Source organism: Amblyomma maculatum, chromosome 11, assembly GCF_055883805.1.
Source record: "Amblyomma maculatum isolate TAMU_Amacu chromosome 11, ASM5588380v1, whole genome shotgun sequence".
Lineage (NCBI taxonomy): Eukaryota > Metazoa > Arthropoda > Arachnida > Ixodida > Ixodidae > Amblyomma > Amblyomma maculatum.
The window spans coordinates 99,162,060-99,176,919 of NC_139354.1; positions in this window are offsets into that span (position 1 = coordinate 99,162,060).

Below are 14,860 nucleotides of genomic sequence, written 5' to 3' on the forward strand. Positions count from 1 at the left end.
AATGGAAACCCGCTATGGTCAGATGTGTCACCAAACCTGCAAAACATATATACGGTTAATCTCCGGCCGATCTGCCAAGCGTCAAATCCGGGTCACCTCATGGAGAATATGATACATGACTGTTTGTCTAATTTGTTGGAATGGCAAGCTATTTTCACATACAGCGTGCTTGGATTTCATCCGCACTGATACGAAGATTGATTGCTCAAACTAAAGCGAGAGGTCCTTGACTCTGTCGAATGCCTCAGAGTTAATGGGTCGTAGTCGCCTTGGACTTAAAAGTTGCCTTCGATAATGGAACAAACGAGGTTATTCTCACCCATCTCTCCCAAACGAAACTCTGGCAAAGACGAATTTCAATGCGTTCGAGAGTTTAGAACAGTAAGAAACTCCTAGTTACAAATTAAAAGGAATTAAGGGTCCTCCGCAGGGCGCCGTGTTATCGCCACCTATTATTCAATCTCAATAATAGCCTGCCAATCCGACTGGATGCAGTAGCCGTAGTGTAGCACACAGTTTACGCAGATGACATTACCCTGTGGGCAACTTAGGACCCACTTGGAGACAGGACAGCTGGCAAGCGACGGCGACCATACCAGACCAACATGCTCAATACTGCTGTCTGAAAAGCTCCCTTCGGAAATCAGAATTCTTAAACGTGCGTCCCGCGCTAAAGTACACAACTAAATTTTCATTGTTGCTCGTGAAAAATGCACTTCTGAAACGGATGAAGTCTGAGTACTGGGATCATTCACACACACAAAAAAAAAACATATTTGTGGTTTCTTTGGTTAACCATAGTTGAATTGTGAAAGCAACGGCGGAAGCTTCTTTTGCCAGCTACAGTATTCCCTTCCGTGCCTGTAAGTCGTAGGTGTAACGAGAACGCAATGAGGTTCTGAAAGGCTAGTTCTGATATCACCCTCCCATATGAAAAAAGCGACCCGAGTTGGCAGCTCCTGCCCGTGGCATAGGGGAAACGGGAATTCAAACGTTATGGAAGGCTGATTTTTTATGAGGGACCACGGACACGGACACGGCACGCAGCGACGAGCGGTTAGGCCTGGCGTGGTATTGCTTTCGCAATAGAACGACCAAACAAAGAGTGGTCAAACTCTGTAAGGTGGAAACCAGGTTCGTCGCACTGTTGGCATGGTCTCAAGTGGGCGAGGATACGATGCAAAGACACTTTTTGGCTGGGCAATGCATTCGTAACCAGTATATTTCTATACTAAAATTCAGATCTCAATCTGCAAAAACAAGATCAAGATGAACTTGAAATCATCCTCCAAAATATTATCTAGCGAGCCCTTGATCTTTAGGGGCACACCATAACCCAATGTCTCTTTGGGCTAAGCATGGTGAACACGTTTGGGAACACAGAGAAGCCTAATTAAAAAAAAACAATACAGAGCACTATCTAAAACACAGCCTGGCCGCTGCTTTCTGAACCGACTACTCTTTCAACATAAATATCACATCCGAAAGGACAAATAATACCAGTTTAGTAACAAGTTATTCAGCGCTACATAAAAGACATGGACACGGGAAGAAATACGCAGAGCGGGCGCTGAACCTGTATCCGTGTCTTTTATGTAGCGCTGAATAACTTGTTACTAAACCATGCTTCACCAATTAGCCCAGCAGCGTGTTTGTTTAACAAATATTAACCAACGCCTGACACGAGTGGAAGCCCTAGGACGCAACTATGGACAGAGAACTGGTATCGACTGCATGGAGACCTCCCGCCCTCCCCACGGGTGAATTGTACAGCCGCTGTCGTCCACCAATCGAAAATAATAGACTGCCTTACTTTCCGAGCATGTAACATCTTACACGTGGAGAAGGTCGCCATTGCACTAGCAGCAGCTCCCCCCGCATGGAAGAGCGCAGTTTCCGATTCTGGGAAGCGGCTGCTGTCGGAGCAGTGAACAAGGCTGAATATCATAGACAGCCAATCGCATCCTTCAAAAGAGTGATTGCACCGAGATGCCGCCCTCCGGAATATTTTATGGGCTCACGCACACATGTGCTTAAATGGAAATGAGGGTGGTGACGTCGCCGATCGCGTGCTGTCTCCATGGAAATCTCCCTCAAGTCCTGACTTACAGGAACTCGAATTAATTCACGCGTAATAACTTAAATGTTCTTATTATCTTATACAAAGCACCTGAAAACATTAATATCTATCCCATCCCTTATAAAGGCCTCCCAAAGGCGGATATTTGGCTCCTACTTCTCCTTTATGCCACTAATCTGCTGGGCCCGGCTGCCTAAGCATTCCATACCCTCCTTCTAGTGCAGCTAGAAGTACTCTGAGGATATGTCCTAAGAGATCTACAACATGATGTGGACCTGCCCGTATAACCCTTAATTCCTCCAGACCCCATCCAGAAGGCCTGGCAGGAAGCCGTTCTCGATTGCTCAGATATAAAGGCCCAAAAAGGCCTTGATCTATCTAAATCGGGAACCGATCGACGCGACTGGGGTCCCGTACTAAAGCCTGCCATGCGATTGTTTTTACATACCGGTCTTATAAGGATCGACTTCAGCGTAATAGTCTTCTTAAGTACACGAAGTGTTTCGCCACCTCCACCAGGAAGATTCCACCACGTCCCCTCCAGGCGAGAAGCGGTGTACACTACGGACGCATCATAGGGCTCTCTATGCTGGACTACGCTCCTTCTTAAAGCGAGAAAACCTTTGCCGCTTCAATTGTGCTACCCGGAAGTAGCAGTTAGTGGCAACCAATGGGGTTCAATAGTCAGTGCGCTGGCCTCGTGCTTCTAATCTGCCGCAGTGTGGTGCAGAAAGGAGGGATCGCTATCTCCGGGCACAGGCGAAGTTCTGGCTAGGGCAAGTTACTGTTTTTCTGACGCAAAGGCGTTCTCTCAGTGCGCCTGTGAAATAAGTCACTGTACCCGGAATAATCAATGGGCGTAAGGCGTTCGCCGGCACGCGCTAGGCTTCAGTAGTCGATTACTGCGGGAACCACGGCTTTAAGCGCGATCAAAAACAATGACCAATAAAAGCGTTTCCGGTTGGCATTTTTGTGCATTTGTGCATTCCAAATAAGCATACAATGGTTGCAAAGACGTTACACCGAACAAAATGTACTGTTCAGTACAAAATTTATCATTTAATTTCGTTTATCATATACCAATAAATTATGTTTATTGACACCCTTAGAACGAGCCTGCCCGCAAACCTGAGGACGAAATATTGAGTGGCCCAAAGTAGCAGAAAAAAATATTTTTTCATGCTTCATGGTGCGCAGGTTCGAAACGAATACTTCGGAAACGCTCATTTTCTTAGGACAAAGAAGTAAATTTCAAAATTTTAGAGCACTTTTAGATAGGGGCCAAAGTCAACCTTGCTGTGTGAAGGCGGCGAGACAAGCAGTAAGACAAGCTCAAGTTAGGCAAAGCCACGTTATTGGGTGCAATGGGTGCTTGAACTTAGCGGCAATTAGTGGAGCTCTATGGAGTGATTTAACACGTTGAGTTAGTTGCTGTAATAACCAACGCAGTCTAAGGGAGTCGAATACATTGGTTCTTGACGTTTCGTGCACCGGATATCTTAGCAGTGTCGGTAGAGTTATGCGCGATGTTTTACGCTCATGGCAAAATGTTGAACAAATAGAGAGCAGTTAGAAAGCAACGTTAATTACATAATTTATCAAAGGGATTTTCTAAGCATTGCAGTCCAAATAACTTCTCTTAATACCTGCTGCATGGCATTTTTTATTTTCGAGTTTTTATGCAATATTTATGCGACTAAAAACCATGCTAAATGCGCATGTTTAAAGTCCTGTTCTATCCATATATTGGTCAGGATATGTTTTGTCCTGTAGGAGGCAACTGAGAGCTAGAAGACACATAAACGGAGTTAAGTAACAGCGTCTTATAGATAATAGATATATTAGAGGCAGGCCCTTTTGCAGAGAGCACAAATTGCAAGCAGTTCCCTTTGATTAAGCACTAGTGTTGATCCCCTGTATATGCTGAGCAGAACGGAACCAAAGTATTTTGTCGTATTATTGATGCACCTTTTCACCGTCAGCATTGGTCGATAAAATGCTTGACCACTGCAAGTTCCCAATTTTTCTGCCAGTTTTTCTCAATTCACAATGCTTGTCGAAGCCGCAGATTTTTTGAAAGAGAAAAACTACGCGAATGAAGCAAGGGCGACAGCAAGGAACATAAACGAGCAGACCTGGCGCAAAATATCAACTCAAGCTTCTTAATGCCTCATCGTTGTAAGCAGGAGATGTCGGCTGAGCTGCCGGCAGAGGGTCTCACACTTTCGAGGCAGGTAGTTAAAAATAACATCGCCTTCATTGGGAATCGAACCTACATCCCCTGTATCGCCGGCCGAGCGCGTTACTAACTGTGCCACGCCCCGGATCGCGAAAGGTGCATCATAATTCCCTTCGTCTACTATAAGGATAGCGAGATTCTGCTAGTGACATATACTGCGGCTTCAATTTTCTGCAAACGAATTATAGAACGTCGGTAAACTTTGATGCTTTCAATGAAATGCTGGTTGTGTTCGACAAGGGGCTCGTCATGTACCGTCACAAGTGGTCATGATGACACCAAGAGGTTCATGCATAGAGGAAACTGGCTCCGCCGTCGTTCGATCAAGGCGTCCGTTCGGCGCCTTTCATTTGTCCCTTCATCGCACGCCGCACCACACAGCGAACAGAAGCAGACCCAGATGTCTAGGAGGCGTTAGTACAGCATGCATTACTGGCATTTCACATTGATATACAGGGTAGAAAAGGGGCAGTATCTGTTATTAATCTCCGCGTACACTAGTACCACTCCGTAAAGGAAGGAAGGAAGGTGGGTGTGAAAGAAAAGAGGGAAACACAGGTGCCGTAGTTGAAGGCTACAGTCCACGCACTATAATGACTTTCGCGTCATCGCACTTTAGTGGTTTAAAGTGCCCTCTTGAATTTTTTGCACCACAGCCTATATTTTATATGCTGAAATAAATCATATCACCAAACCCAACAACAAGGAAAACACTCAACAACTAAAACTATCAAATGCAGTCAGTATACAGACTAGAGGCGAACCAGAATACCTGCAGGATTATACCTCACTGCAACATGCATGCCACTTCAAGGGCCAAAAATCATCCAACAATAAATCAGAAGCGTACGTGTAAAAGAAAGCACCAATTTTTTTTTAAATTTTCTGAGCTTCCAAGCAAAAGCAAAGACAAGTGAAAATGTAAAATAAATGTCCAACAAAAACGTGTTGAAAAAGGTTCACAATAAACTGTACGCTTTGTATAACACAACAAGCGAAGATAATGACCAACAGGAACTCGGAAGAAAGTAGCAAACTTTAAAAACTTCGAGACAAAAGCTATGTGTAAAATTGAAATAAAGGCTGATGTTTGTTAAATAAATACGGGAATATGGCAAAAGCTCTCGAGAATGGCGGTTGTGTCACTTAAAGTAACCCTTGGAGGAATGCCACCTCAGCGTCACTGTTTGAAATGAACGGCTTGCTGACAAGCTTTCTGCTTTTTCGATATAATAGGCGTCAACGATTTCCTGCTTTGAAAATTTATTAAGAGAAAAAACTATGACTACACTCGAAGTTCAGTTCAAAAATGCAGCTGGAATCATCAGCGAGAATTTCGGGGCCTTACATTAAATTTGATTTGAAGTCCACCGCCATATTGTTTGCAGGCAGTTTCTTTCTCCAGAAAAGAGGTGTTTTTATCGGTTTCTCTGTGGCAGTCAACAATGATATTTTCCTGTCAGCCGCTGAAAACGAAATTCGATGTCTGCTATGTGACCGGTCAGTCCTTTCCGTTATTCCGTATGTTGACATTTTTGTTTACTTCTAAAGAATGTTTCGGAGCTTAATTTAGGCACAGCTGTCGAATGGACGCCACTCATTTTCACCATATGCAGCCAGGATCTCAAGTCCACTTGGATGGTATCGGTTAGTGGCGAACCGCAGTTCCTAGACTTGAGGCTATTTTAAAGAAGGATCACCTATGTTGGGCGTACGGTCCCAGATCGCAGAAGGCGTATTACCGCTTACTAGTGCCTATTAAAAGCCCTTCAATGAGGCGATAATTACCAATTAGCGGCAGAATACTTTGGGAAAGTATTGCCATCACATGATGTTACGTTTTGTTGCCCATGCTCAGCAGCTCAATGAAGCAAAATACCCAGACGCTTCGATTATGGTGTTTGCGGAATGCTCCTCCAGGAGGTCAAGCGACTTTGACGAAAAAAAATGCACAAACGAGAAACCGGTGCATGATATTCCTTACGATAAAAAGGTTTCCCTTGGCATCAGAAAAGTTGCAGCTGGATACAAGTTTGAAGTGTTCTTTTCTGTGCCTTGAAAACTTCAAAAATTTGCTTTATGAACAAGTCAGACGAAGCAGCTAGTTACGGTTTTAAACATAAAATGAAGATCGCTATATGTATAACATCAGTGATGTACAAGATCTCTTTAAGCTGCGGACTTCACTTTGGGGCAAACTACTCATTGTTTCAATCAACGCATCAATAAATACTTGCGAACTGTGTGCAACAAATATCAAAGTTTTTGTGGAGACAACTGCAAACTCGCCAAAGGTTTCCAACCGGGATTAAACAAAGCAGTTTTTCCGCAATGCGGCGGAGATAAGGTCAAGCGGGAAGTAGTTGACGCCTATTATATAAAAACAGCAGGACGCATATGCGTCAGCAAGACGTCCATTCAGTACGTGATGCTGAGGAGGCCTTCATTCAAGGGTTTCTTTATGCGATACAATAGCAATTTTCGCGTGCTGTTACCATCTCCTCGAATTTGTTTATCCTTATCAGTCTTTTTTTCGCTTTTACTCCGAGAATTTTACTCAAGTTTTAAATTCTTTTGCTCCTTTGTTCCGAGTTCCTGTTGGTCATTTTTATTATACAAAGACTACAATTTCTTTTGCGCCTTTTTTCCGCGTTCTTGTTGGCCATTATAGATTTGCATTATTATTTTTTTTTGTTGGAAAGGTCATAAAAGTTTAGAAAATATTTATCTTGTTTTTTTTTTTTTTTTACTCGTACGCTTTTGCTTTACTGTGATATGTTTTCGCCTCCTAAAATGACGCGTTAGTGCGCTGAAGTTTATTTCCTGTCGGTGATTTGGTTCGCCTCTAATCTGTATAGTAATTGCGATTGATAGTTTTAGCCTTCAATGATGTCCTAGGGTTTGTTTCGTTAAAGTGGCTAAGCTCTGTAGATAGAATGTTGGGTTATGTGTAATAAACGTTAGTTGATAGTTTGCGCCCATCCTTTTATTTATGTTCCTTCTTGTCCTTGTTTCATTCACAACTTCCAACATATCGAACCAACCAGTGCATCCCAAAGTACCATTGAAGCCACAGAGGCGTCTAGAGTGAGGACCAACAGCGATGCGCAGCGTGGCTGTTACACACATATATATATTGAAAGAGAAGGTTTAATCTACACGTCGAGGAAGCGCACGATGATCTGTTCGATCACAATTCCAAAGACTGCTTCCTTTTCGTCGGCGGCCAGCAAAAAGGGTTTGTTTTCTAGATCACAATGCCCCCCAGAGAAAAAGGAGCCATCCTGGCGACTTAAGGGGACGAGATACAATGGGATCGTAGAACGGCTTAAGGTGCTACACAGGTACATTGTCGCGGCCACGGAGTCGCAAATCAGAAAATGGCGTAAGCGGCTCAAGAATGTAGTTCACTGATGAAGTGCGTTCGACGACACGGTATGGCTCATGATACTTAGAGATTAGTTTTGTTGGGAGGCCAGCCCTGCCGGATGGAACCTATAGCCAACAAGTGAGCTGGGCTCGAAGTGTGGTGCATCCTTCTGATCGGCGTACTGGCGATATTTTTGGCTCCACTGAGAACCGGTCGTGAATGTGGGGGCAATCTGACGGCATTCTTCAGCATACTATGCAGCTTCTGTCACTGTAGTAGATTCTGATGCGTCAGGGTTGTACGGGAGGACAGTATCAAGGGGAGCAGATAGATTCCGGCCGTAAAGCAAAAATAACGGAGAGAAACGTGTGCTGGATTGCGTAGTACTGTTGTGCGCGTAGGTGATACAAGAAAGGACAATGTCCCAGTTTTGTTGGATACGATGTACTGCGCGACCATGCCACCGAGGGTGCGATGAAATCGTTCAGTAAGGCCGTTTGTTTGCGGGTGGTAGGCGGTGCAAGTCTGGGGAATGATTTTGCACTGAGCCAGCCGGGCTTGAACGACGTCAGATAAGAAAGCACGGCCTTTGTCGCTGAGCAATTTACGACAAGTACCATGACGGAGAATGAAGTTCTTCAATAAGGAACCGGCCGCATCTCGGGCTGTTGCAGCTGGGAGCGCAGCGGTTTCGGCATATCGCGTCACGTGATCGACAGCGACAATAACCTAGCGATTGCCATCAGGTGTGTACGGAAGGGGGCCATAGAGGTCAATTCCAATGCAGTTGAAGGGCCTAAGCGGACATGTGAGAGGCTGTAACTCACCAGCCGAACGGTGAGAGGCAGGTTGCGGCGCTGGAGAGTCAGGCATGATCGAACGTACCTGAGAACCGAGTTGTACATTCCGCGAATTGCCGGTTGCGTGCGAGTGAGAAGCACCAGCGTGAGGCAAGGGTATCAGGCCGCACCTCCGCCAAGTGTAAGAGAAGGTGTAATCTACACATCGAGGACGGTGAGGAAGCGCACGATGATCAAACCGGAACGATGATCTGCGCTTTCACAATTTCGCAGCCTGCTTCCTCTTCGTCGGCGTCAAGCCAAACCGGCTCTTCTTCTTCTTCACAATATATATATATATATATATATATATATATATATATATATATATATATATATATATATATATATTGTTGCGGTATGGCAGATGAGGAAAGGTGGCGCAAGCACGTGAAAGAGTGTGAATGGGTGGACGATCACGCCGGCGATGTTGCAGTGACTGTTTGTTTGTGACTGCGTCGATGTCCTACGTGTGCTCCTACTCCGTAACACTGTATAGGCAGCGATGGAATAATGCTGCACACCAGCTCTTATTACCGTACTCCCGATGTGGCGGATGACCGGCGCTCACCACAAGCCCATGCAGACGAAGACGCGGTGGCCGGTGCCGTAAGGCCTAGGAACACGGAGGTGCTCCGTCCTTCTCAGCAGCCGAATGCTAGTGCTAATCGCTTCCTTGAACTATTCTCCCAGTAACTGGACGCTTCGGAGATTCGGAGGCCCCAATGGCTCCCCACACTGCGGCTGTGGCAGCTATCCGGTGTGAGGTTCGATGCGTTATGCCGCCCGACTTCAACATATCGCATCAGATACCTTTCGGCATCTCTGCCGCTGCCCCTGACCAAGAGTCCCACTTACAGAAGCATCTGGCCGAACGGGAGCACAACCTAGAGAAGCAGACCGCCAACTTTATGCAGCAGATGGCCAAGCTCAAGAAGATTGACGAGAATGGCGAGGTGGCCGCGCTGGCGGAGGATGCCCGCAAGTGACACCAGAAAGACATGGACGGATAGCAGTGGCAAATCAAGGAACTGCAGGTCCTCATCAGCAAGCTGGACAAGTCCAACAACTGATCTCGACCGAGGTCGATTAGCTTCACCGTACAGCATGCAAAACAGATGACCAAGGTTTCGGAGCTGGAGAATAAGCAGCGAAAGTTAAACAGCTGCTGGAGGAGGAGAAGGCCGTGGCGCAACGGCTGGGCGCCAAGCTGAAGTTGCGCGAGTAGGAGACCCGCATTCTGGTCCTTACGCGGGAGCTCGAGAAGCGCAACGACACCGCTGAAGAGGTTAAGCGGTCGCGAAAACAGTTGTAGCTGGAGCTCTTGGTCAACTCGCAAGGCAGTGCAAATCGAAATATGCATGACGTGGAGGAGGCCAGGCGTTCCCTGCAGAACCAGCTGGCTGTGCAGAAGGCACATTTGGAGGAGATGGAGGTAAGCTTCAGCTGGCCGATGAGGTCAAGCTGCGGCTGGACATCACCTGCAGGTACTCAAGGCACGAGCGCGGCCTGCAGGCATGCGACAAGCAGGCCGAGCTGAAGTGGTGTGCCCTGGCCAAGCAGGTGCAGGATCTGGAAGCTGAGCTGGATGACGAAAGGAGGTAGCGGTCGGCAGCCCTGAGGCTTCGCAAGAAGCTCGAGGCAGATCTCTAGGTGGCCGACCGGCAGGTAGTCAGCGAATAAGGCTAAGGAACAGGCCTACAGCTACTCGAAAAACAACCGAAGTCCAAACTAGAGTTGAGCACGTAATTGGAGATGCTAAAAACCAGGCACGCGAAGGAAATAAAGAGCCTGAAGAAACATTATTGGCCAAGTGTGAATCCAAGAAATGGAGCTGCTCAAGTGAAAGGCTAGAATAGCAGTTATGGCTTTCGTCCTAGTGGCTGCACATACACATGGCGCTCAGTGGATACACTAGGATGAAAGACCCGTGTTTAGATGTGGGCAAGTTCAAGCTGGTGCCGGAGCTTCAGGAGTCCACGAAAACTGAAGAAGCCGAGAGAGTAACAAAGGACGAGACCAAGGCCGCAGAGGGTAGCAGTGGTGAGTGTGACCAGGGAAATCAGAAAGTGAATTGTGAGACAGAGGGTTAGGACTCTTTATCGAATAAGGGGGGTAAAAAGGGTGATGGAGGACAAGCCCAAGAATCCGAAGGTTGAGATGGGCACAGCGCCTGTGCTAACAGAGGGGGACATTTTGGGCATGGGTGTCACTGCCCAGCTGAAATTCGTCAAGCTCAATCCGTCCAGCTTTGAGCAGGTGGTAAACGACATGCGCTACATGCTCCTCAACTTCTACGCGCCATGGTGTGAGCACTGCGTGAAGATGGCGGCTGAGTACTCCCGCGCGGCCACCACGCTCAGGCGGTGGGACCTGCAGGTGCTCTTGGCGATAGTGGACATTACGGTCGAAAAGTAGCTGGCCAACTACTTTGGCTCCAGCAAGTACCCAACGCTCTTCTCGCACCCGGGCAACCTGATCTGATATGAGCCTAACTTTTAGGCCGAAGGATCGTCGATGCGATAACGCAGAAGACGAGCCCGTGGTTTGCGCCACTAGCAGAAGCATTGCTTGAGCTGACCGCCGCGAGCTTCAAGCTCACTGTCGTCAATGCCGAGATCCTGCTGGTCTACTTCCACGTCTATTGATGCGTCCATTGCCGTAGCATTTCCCCGAAGGTCAAAAGGTTAGCGCGGCTCCTTAAGAATACGGCACCCTGCAAGGGCAAGGTGGATGCCAGGGAGAAATGGCGTCCTGTGCACACTGCCTACGCCCCGCTGCACTTCAGTGAGCGGCCGTTGCCGTGGGACGGCATTACTTCACACTGCCGTGCCCATCGGCCGTTCTTCACGTACTTTGACTTGGCACTGTGCTCTCCTGGAACTTAGGCTTTCACTGTGATTTTTGAACATTTCCGTTGGGGTGTTGGTGTGGCCTCGTGGGTTGGCTTCCATTTCCTGTGTAGTCTGTGTGTGTATGGCTGAATACATTCAGTTTGTTCCCTGTCCCTCCGCCTTTCCATATCTCCCACCACAGTTGGTAATATGCTATGCTAGGTAAGATGAGGAAGTGCGATGCTAGAGTGGGGAAGAGAGAACGAGAAGAGGACATTGAGGCTGGTGATGTGCGTGTGACTGTTTCTGTCTGTCACTGAGTCTATGTCAGTGCGTATATATGCGTATTGTGAAGAAGAAGATGCACCGCTTCGCTGGATGAGAAAGACGAAGGTGTGGAATTGCCATCGCGCAGATCGTGTTGGTCTTGATCGCCCCGCTTCCCCGTCGACCTCGACGCCGTCCTGAGCGTCCTTCTACATTTGGTGGAGGTGCGGCCTGATATCCGTGTCTCATGCTGGAGCTTCGAACCCGCACGCTCCCGGTAACTCGTATGGCTAACGACGAACACCCCCCAGCCAACTCGAAGACCCCGCCGATTGTCTGCTCTGGCTCCTTACGCCAGCGAGACCCTGCGCTCTTCAGCGGGACTGACGACACTGACTGCGAAGACTGGCTTACTTCGTACGAGCGAGTGAGTTCGTACAATAAGTGGGATGATGCCACGAAGTTAACAAACGTCATATTTTATTTGACCGGCGTTGCCAACTTGTGGTATTCTAACCACAAAACCGATATTATGACTTGGGACTCATTCAAGGCTAGTCTTAAAAGCGTCTTTGGTCGTCTAGCAGTACGAATGCTCCGCGCCGGATACCGTCTGCAGGATCGAACACAGCGGCTCGGTGAGACATTTACAAGTTATATTGAAGTTGTGCTCCACCTGTGCAGTCGCGTAAACGCTCACATGTTCGAGCCACATAAGATAAAGCACATCCTGAAGGGCATCGAAAATGACGCCTTTCAGATGTTAAACTCCCGGGATTTGACTACTGTTGCTCAAGTTATAAACCTCTGCCAGAGTTACGACGAGTTGCGTAAGCAGCGCGTCCTCCCTCGACAACCTTCCGCGCCTGCAGAGTCACTTTCTGGCCTCTCTGCAACATCTGCGACCTCCTCGCTGCTGCAGCAGCTTAAAGACTTCATTCGCGAGGAAGTTGCTCGCCAAATATCTCTGCTGCCAATAAACTGCGAGCTCTGTCTCGTAATTTGGCGCCCCTTCGACAAGTCATCCCCGACCGCGTGGTGGAGGCCCTTCCATCTGCCCCTCCGCCAGCGCCCATGCCTCAGACCGCGCCGGCCGCGGAGCCCCTTTCATACACCGCCGTCCCTGTCGCTCCACATTGACATGCGCCTCCACTCCTGTCGCACCGCTATCGTACGCTGCCGTCGCTGCACGACCACGGCCACCTAGCTACCCGGTGGTGTACACTACGCCTCCAGAGCATGTGCAAGAATTTCTTCAGGCACCGCAGCCTTTGGTTTCACCACGTCCGCTGCGCCGCAACCCATGGCGAACAAGTGATAACCGTCCCATCTGTTATTCCTGCGGATTTGCTGGCCATATTTCCCGCTACTGCCGAAATCGCACTCCCGATGGTTTTCTACCGCGCTGAATGTCAGCTTCCTGGCAGCGGCCCCGAGGTCAGTACGCCGCCGGGGATCCATCTGCAAGTTCCGTCGCGGATGACGGTACCACCTTTTCTCCTCTCCGCTCAACCTCGCCGCGTCGCCGTTCTCTATCCCCTCTGCAGCGGCGTCCCAATCTTGCGCAAGAGGAAAACTGAATGCCGCAGTTCCTGAGGCGCAAAGAGCGAACTGTCAAAGGCCTCACGCATCTCCCGAAAATCTGCTTGAAGTTTCTGTTGACGGCGTTATACTACTGGCTCTGGTCGACACCGGCGCTGTTTTTTCTGCCATGGCTGCAAGTCTTTGCCGTTCATTGCGCAAAGTGACGACACCAATTCCAGGATTCTCACTATGCACGGCAAATGCCCAGCCTCTAGATCCTATAGCGGTGTGCACAGCACGAGTCGTCATTCAGGAAGTTGTGTACGCAATAGAGTTCGTCGTTTTGACTTCCTGCTTGCATGATCTCATCTTGGGCTGGGATTTTCTATCGCGCCATAATGCGCTGACAAACTGTGCTCGTGCCAAACTGGAGAGTTTTGCGCTAGACGAACCATCGCCGGACAGTCCTTATCCCAAAGTCATCGTTGCCGAAGATACTGATCTTCCTGCGTGCCCTTTCGTTCTTGTGCCCACCGCTTCTGCTTTTTCCAGCAGTACCGATGTACTTTTCACCCCATCAACTACCTTTCTAAACCGCAAAAGTCTCCCCCTGCCTGTTGCCGTACTTTCTATATCAGCTGGCCTGACCGCGCTCTGGATTTCTAATTTGTTCTCTTTTCCCGTATCCCTGCGTCGCGGTGAATGCCTCGGCACCATCCAGCTCATGGATTCTATTCTCACCACTGACGAAACACCCTCTTCGCAGCCCGCTGACTTGGTTGCACTCACACCGCCTGTTCTTGCGCTGGACCATTCTTCTGCCGACGTTTTTCTCCGCTTCATCGATGCCAGTCCTCCTGGCCCTCAACGCTCTAAACTCCTCGCACTGCTTCATCAGTACCGCTCTTCATTCGACTCTCACCAGCCTGCTTTGAGCAGCACATCAACTGTTGCCCACCACATTGACACCGGTTCTCACGATCCTCTGCGCTAAACGTCCCTATCGAGTGTCTGCCACCGAGCGCCAAGTTATTGAAGGCCAAGTTCGTACTATGCTTGAGAATGGCGTGATTGAGCCGTCTGAGTCCGTGGTCCTGTCCTGTTGTCGTAGTGAGAAAGAAAGACGGTTATACTCGCTTTTGCGTCGACTACCGTCGCCTGAACAAAATCACGTGAAAAGACGTCTGCCCCCTTCCGCGTACAGATGATGCATTGGACTGCTTACTATGTGCTGAACTCTTCGCTCGATTTACGATCCGGCTACTGGCAGGTACCCATGGCTGCGGAAGATCGCCCTAAAACCGCAGTTGCCACCCCCGATGGCCTCTTTGAATATACCGTCATGCCTTTCGGTCTCTGTAATGCCCTTGCTACACTCGAGCGTATGATGGATACTATACTGCGTGGCCTGATGTGGAAGACGTGCCTCTGTTACCTTGACGACATCGTGGTGTTCTCGCCGGACTTTGCGGCCCACATTTCTCGCCTGAAGCAAGTCTTGGCATGCATTGCTAACGCCTGCTTGCCGCTCAACTTGAAGACGTGTCGTTTCTCTGCTCGTGAGCTGACCATTTTAGGCCACGTTGTGTCCAAGGAGGGTATACGTCCTGATCCCGCCAAACTTCGAGCTGTGACCGAATTTCCGAAGTCTACTACCATCAAGCAAATAAGAAATTGTTTGGGCCTGTGCTCATACTTTCGGCGTTT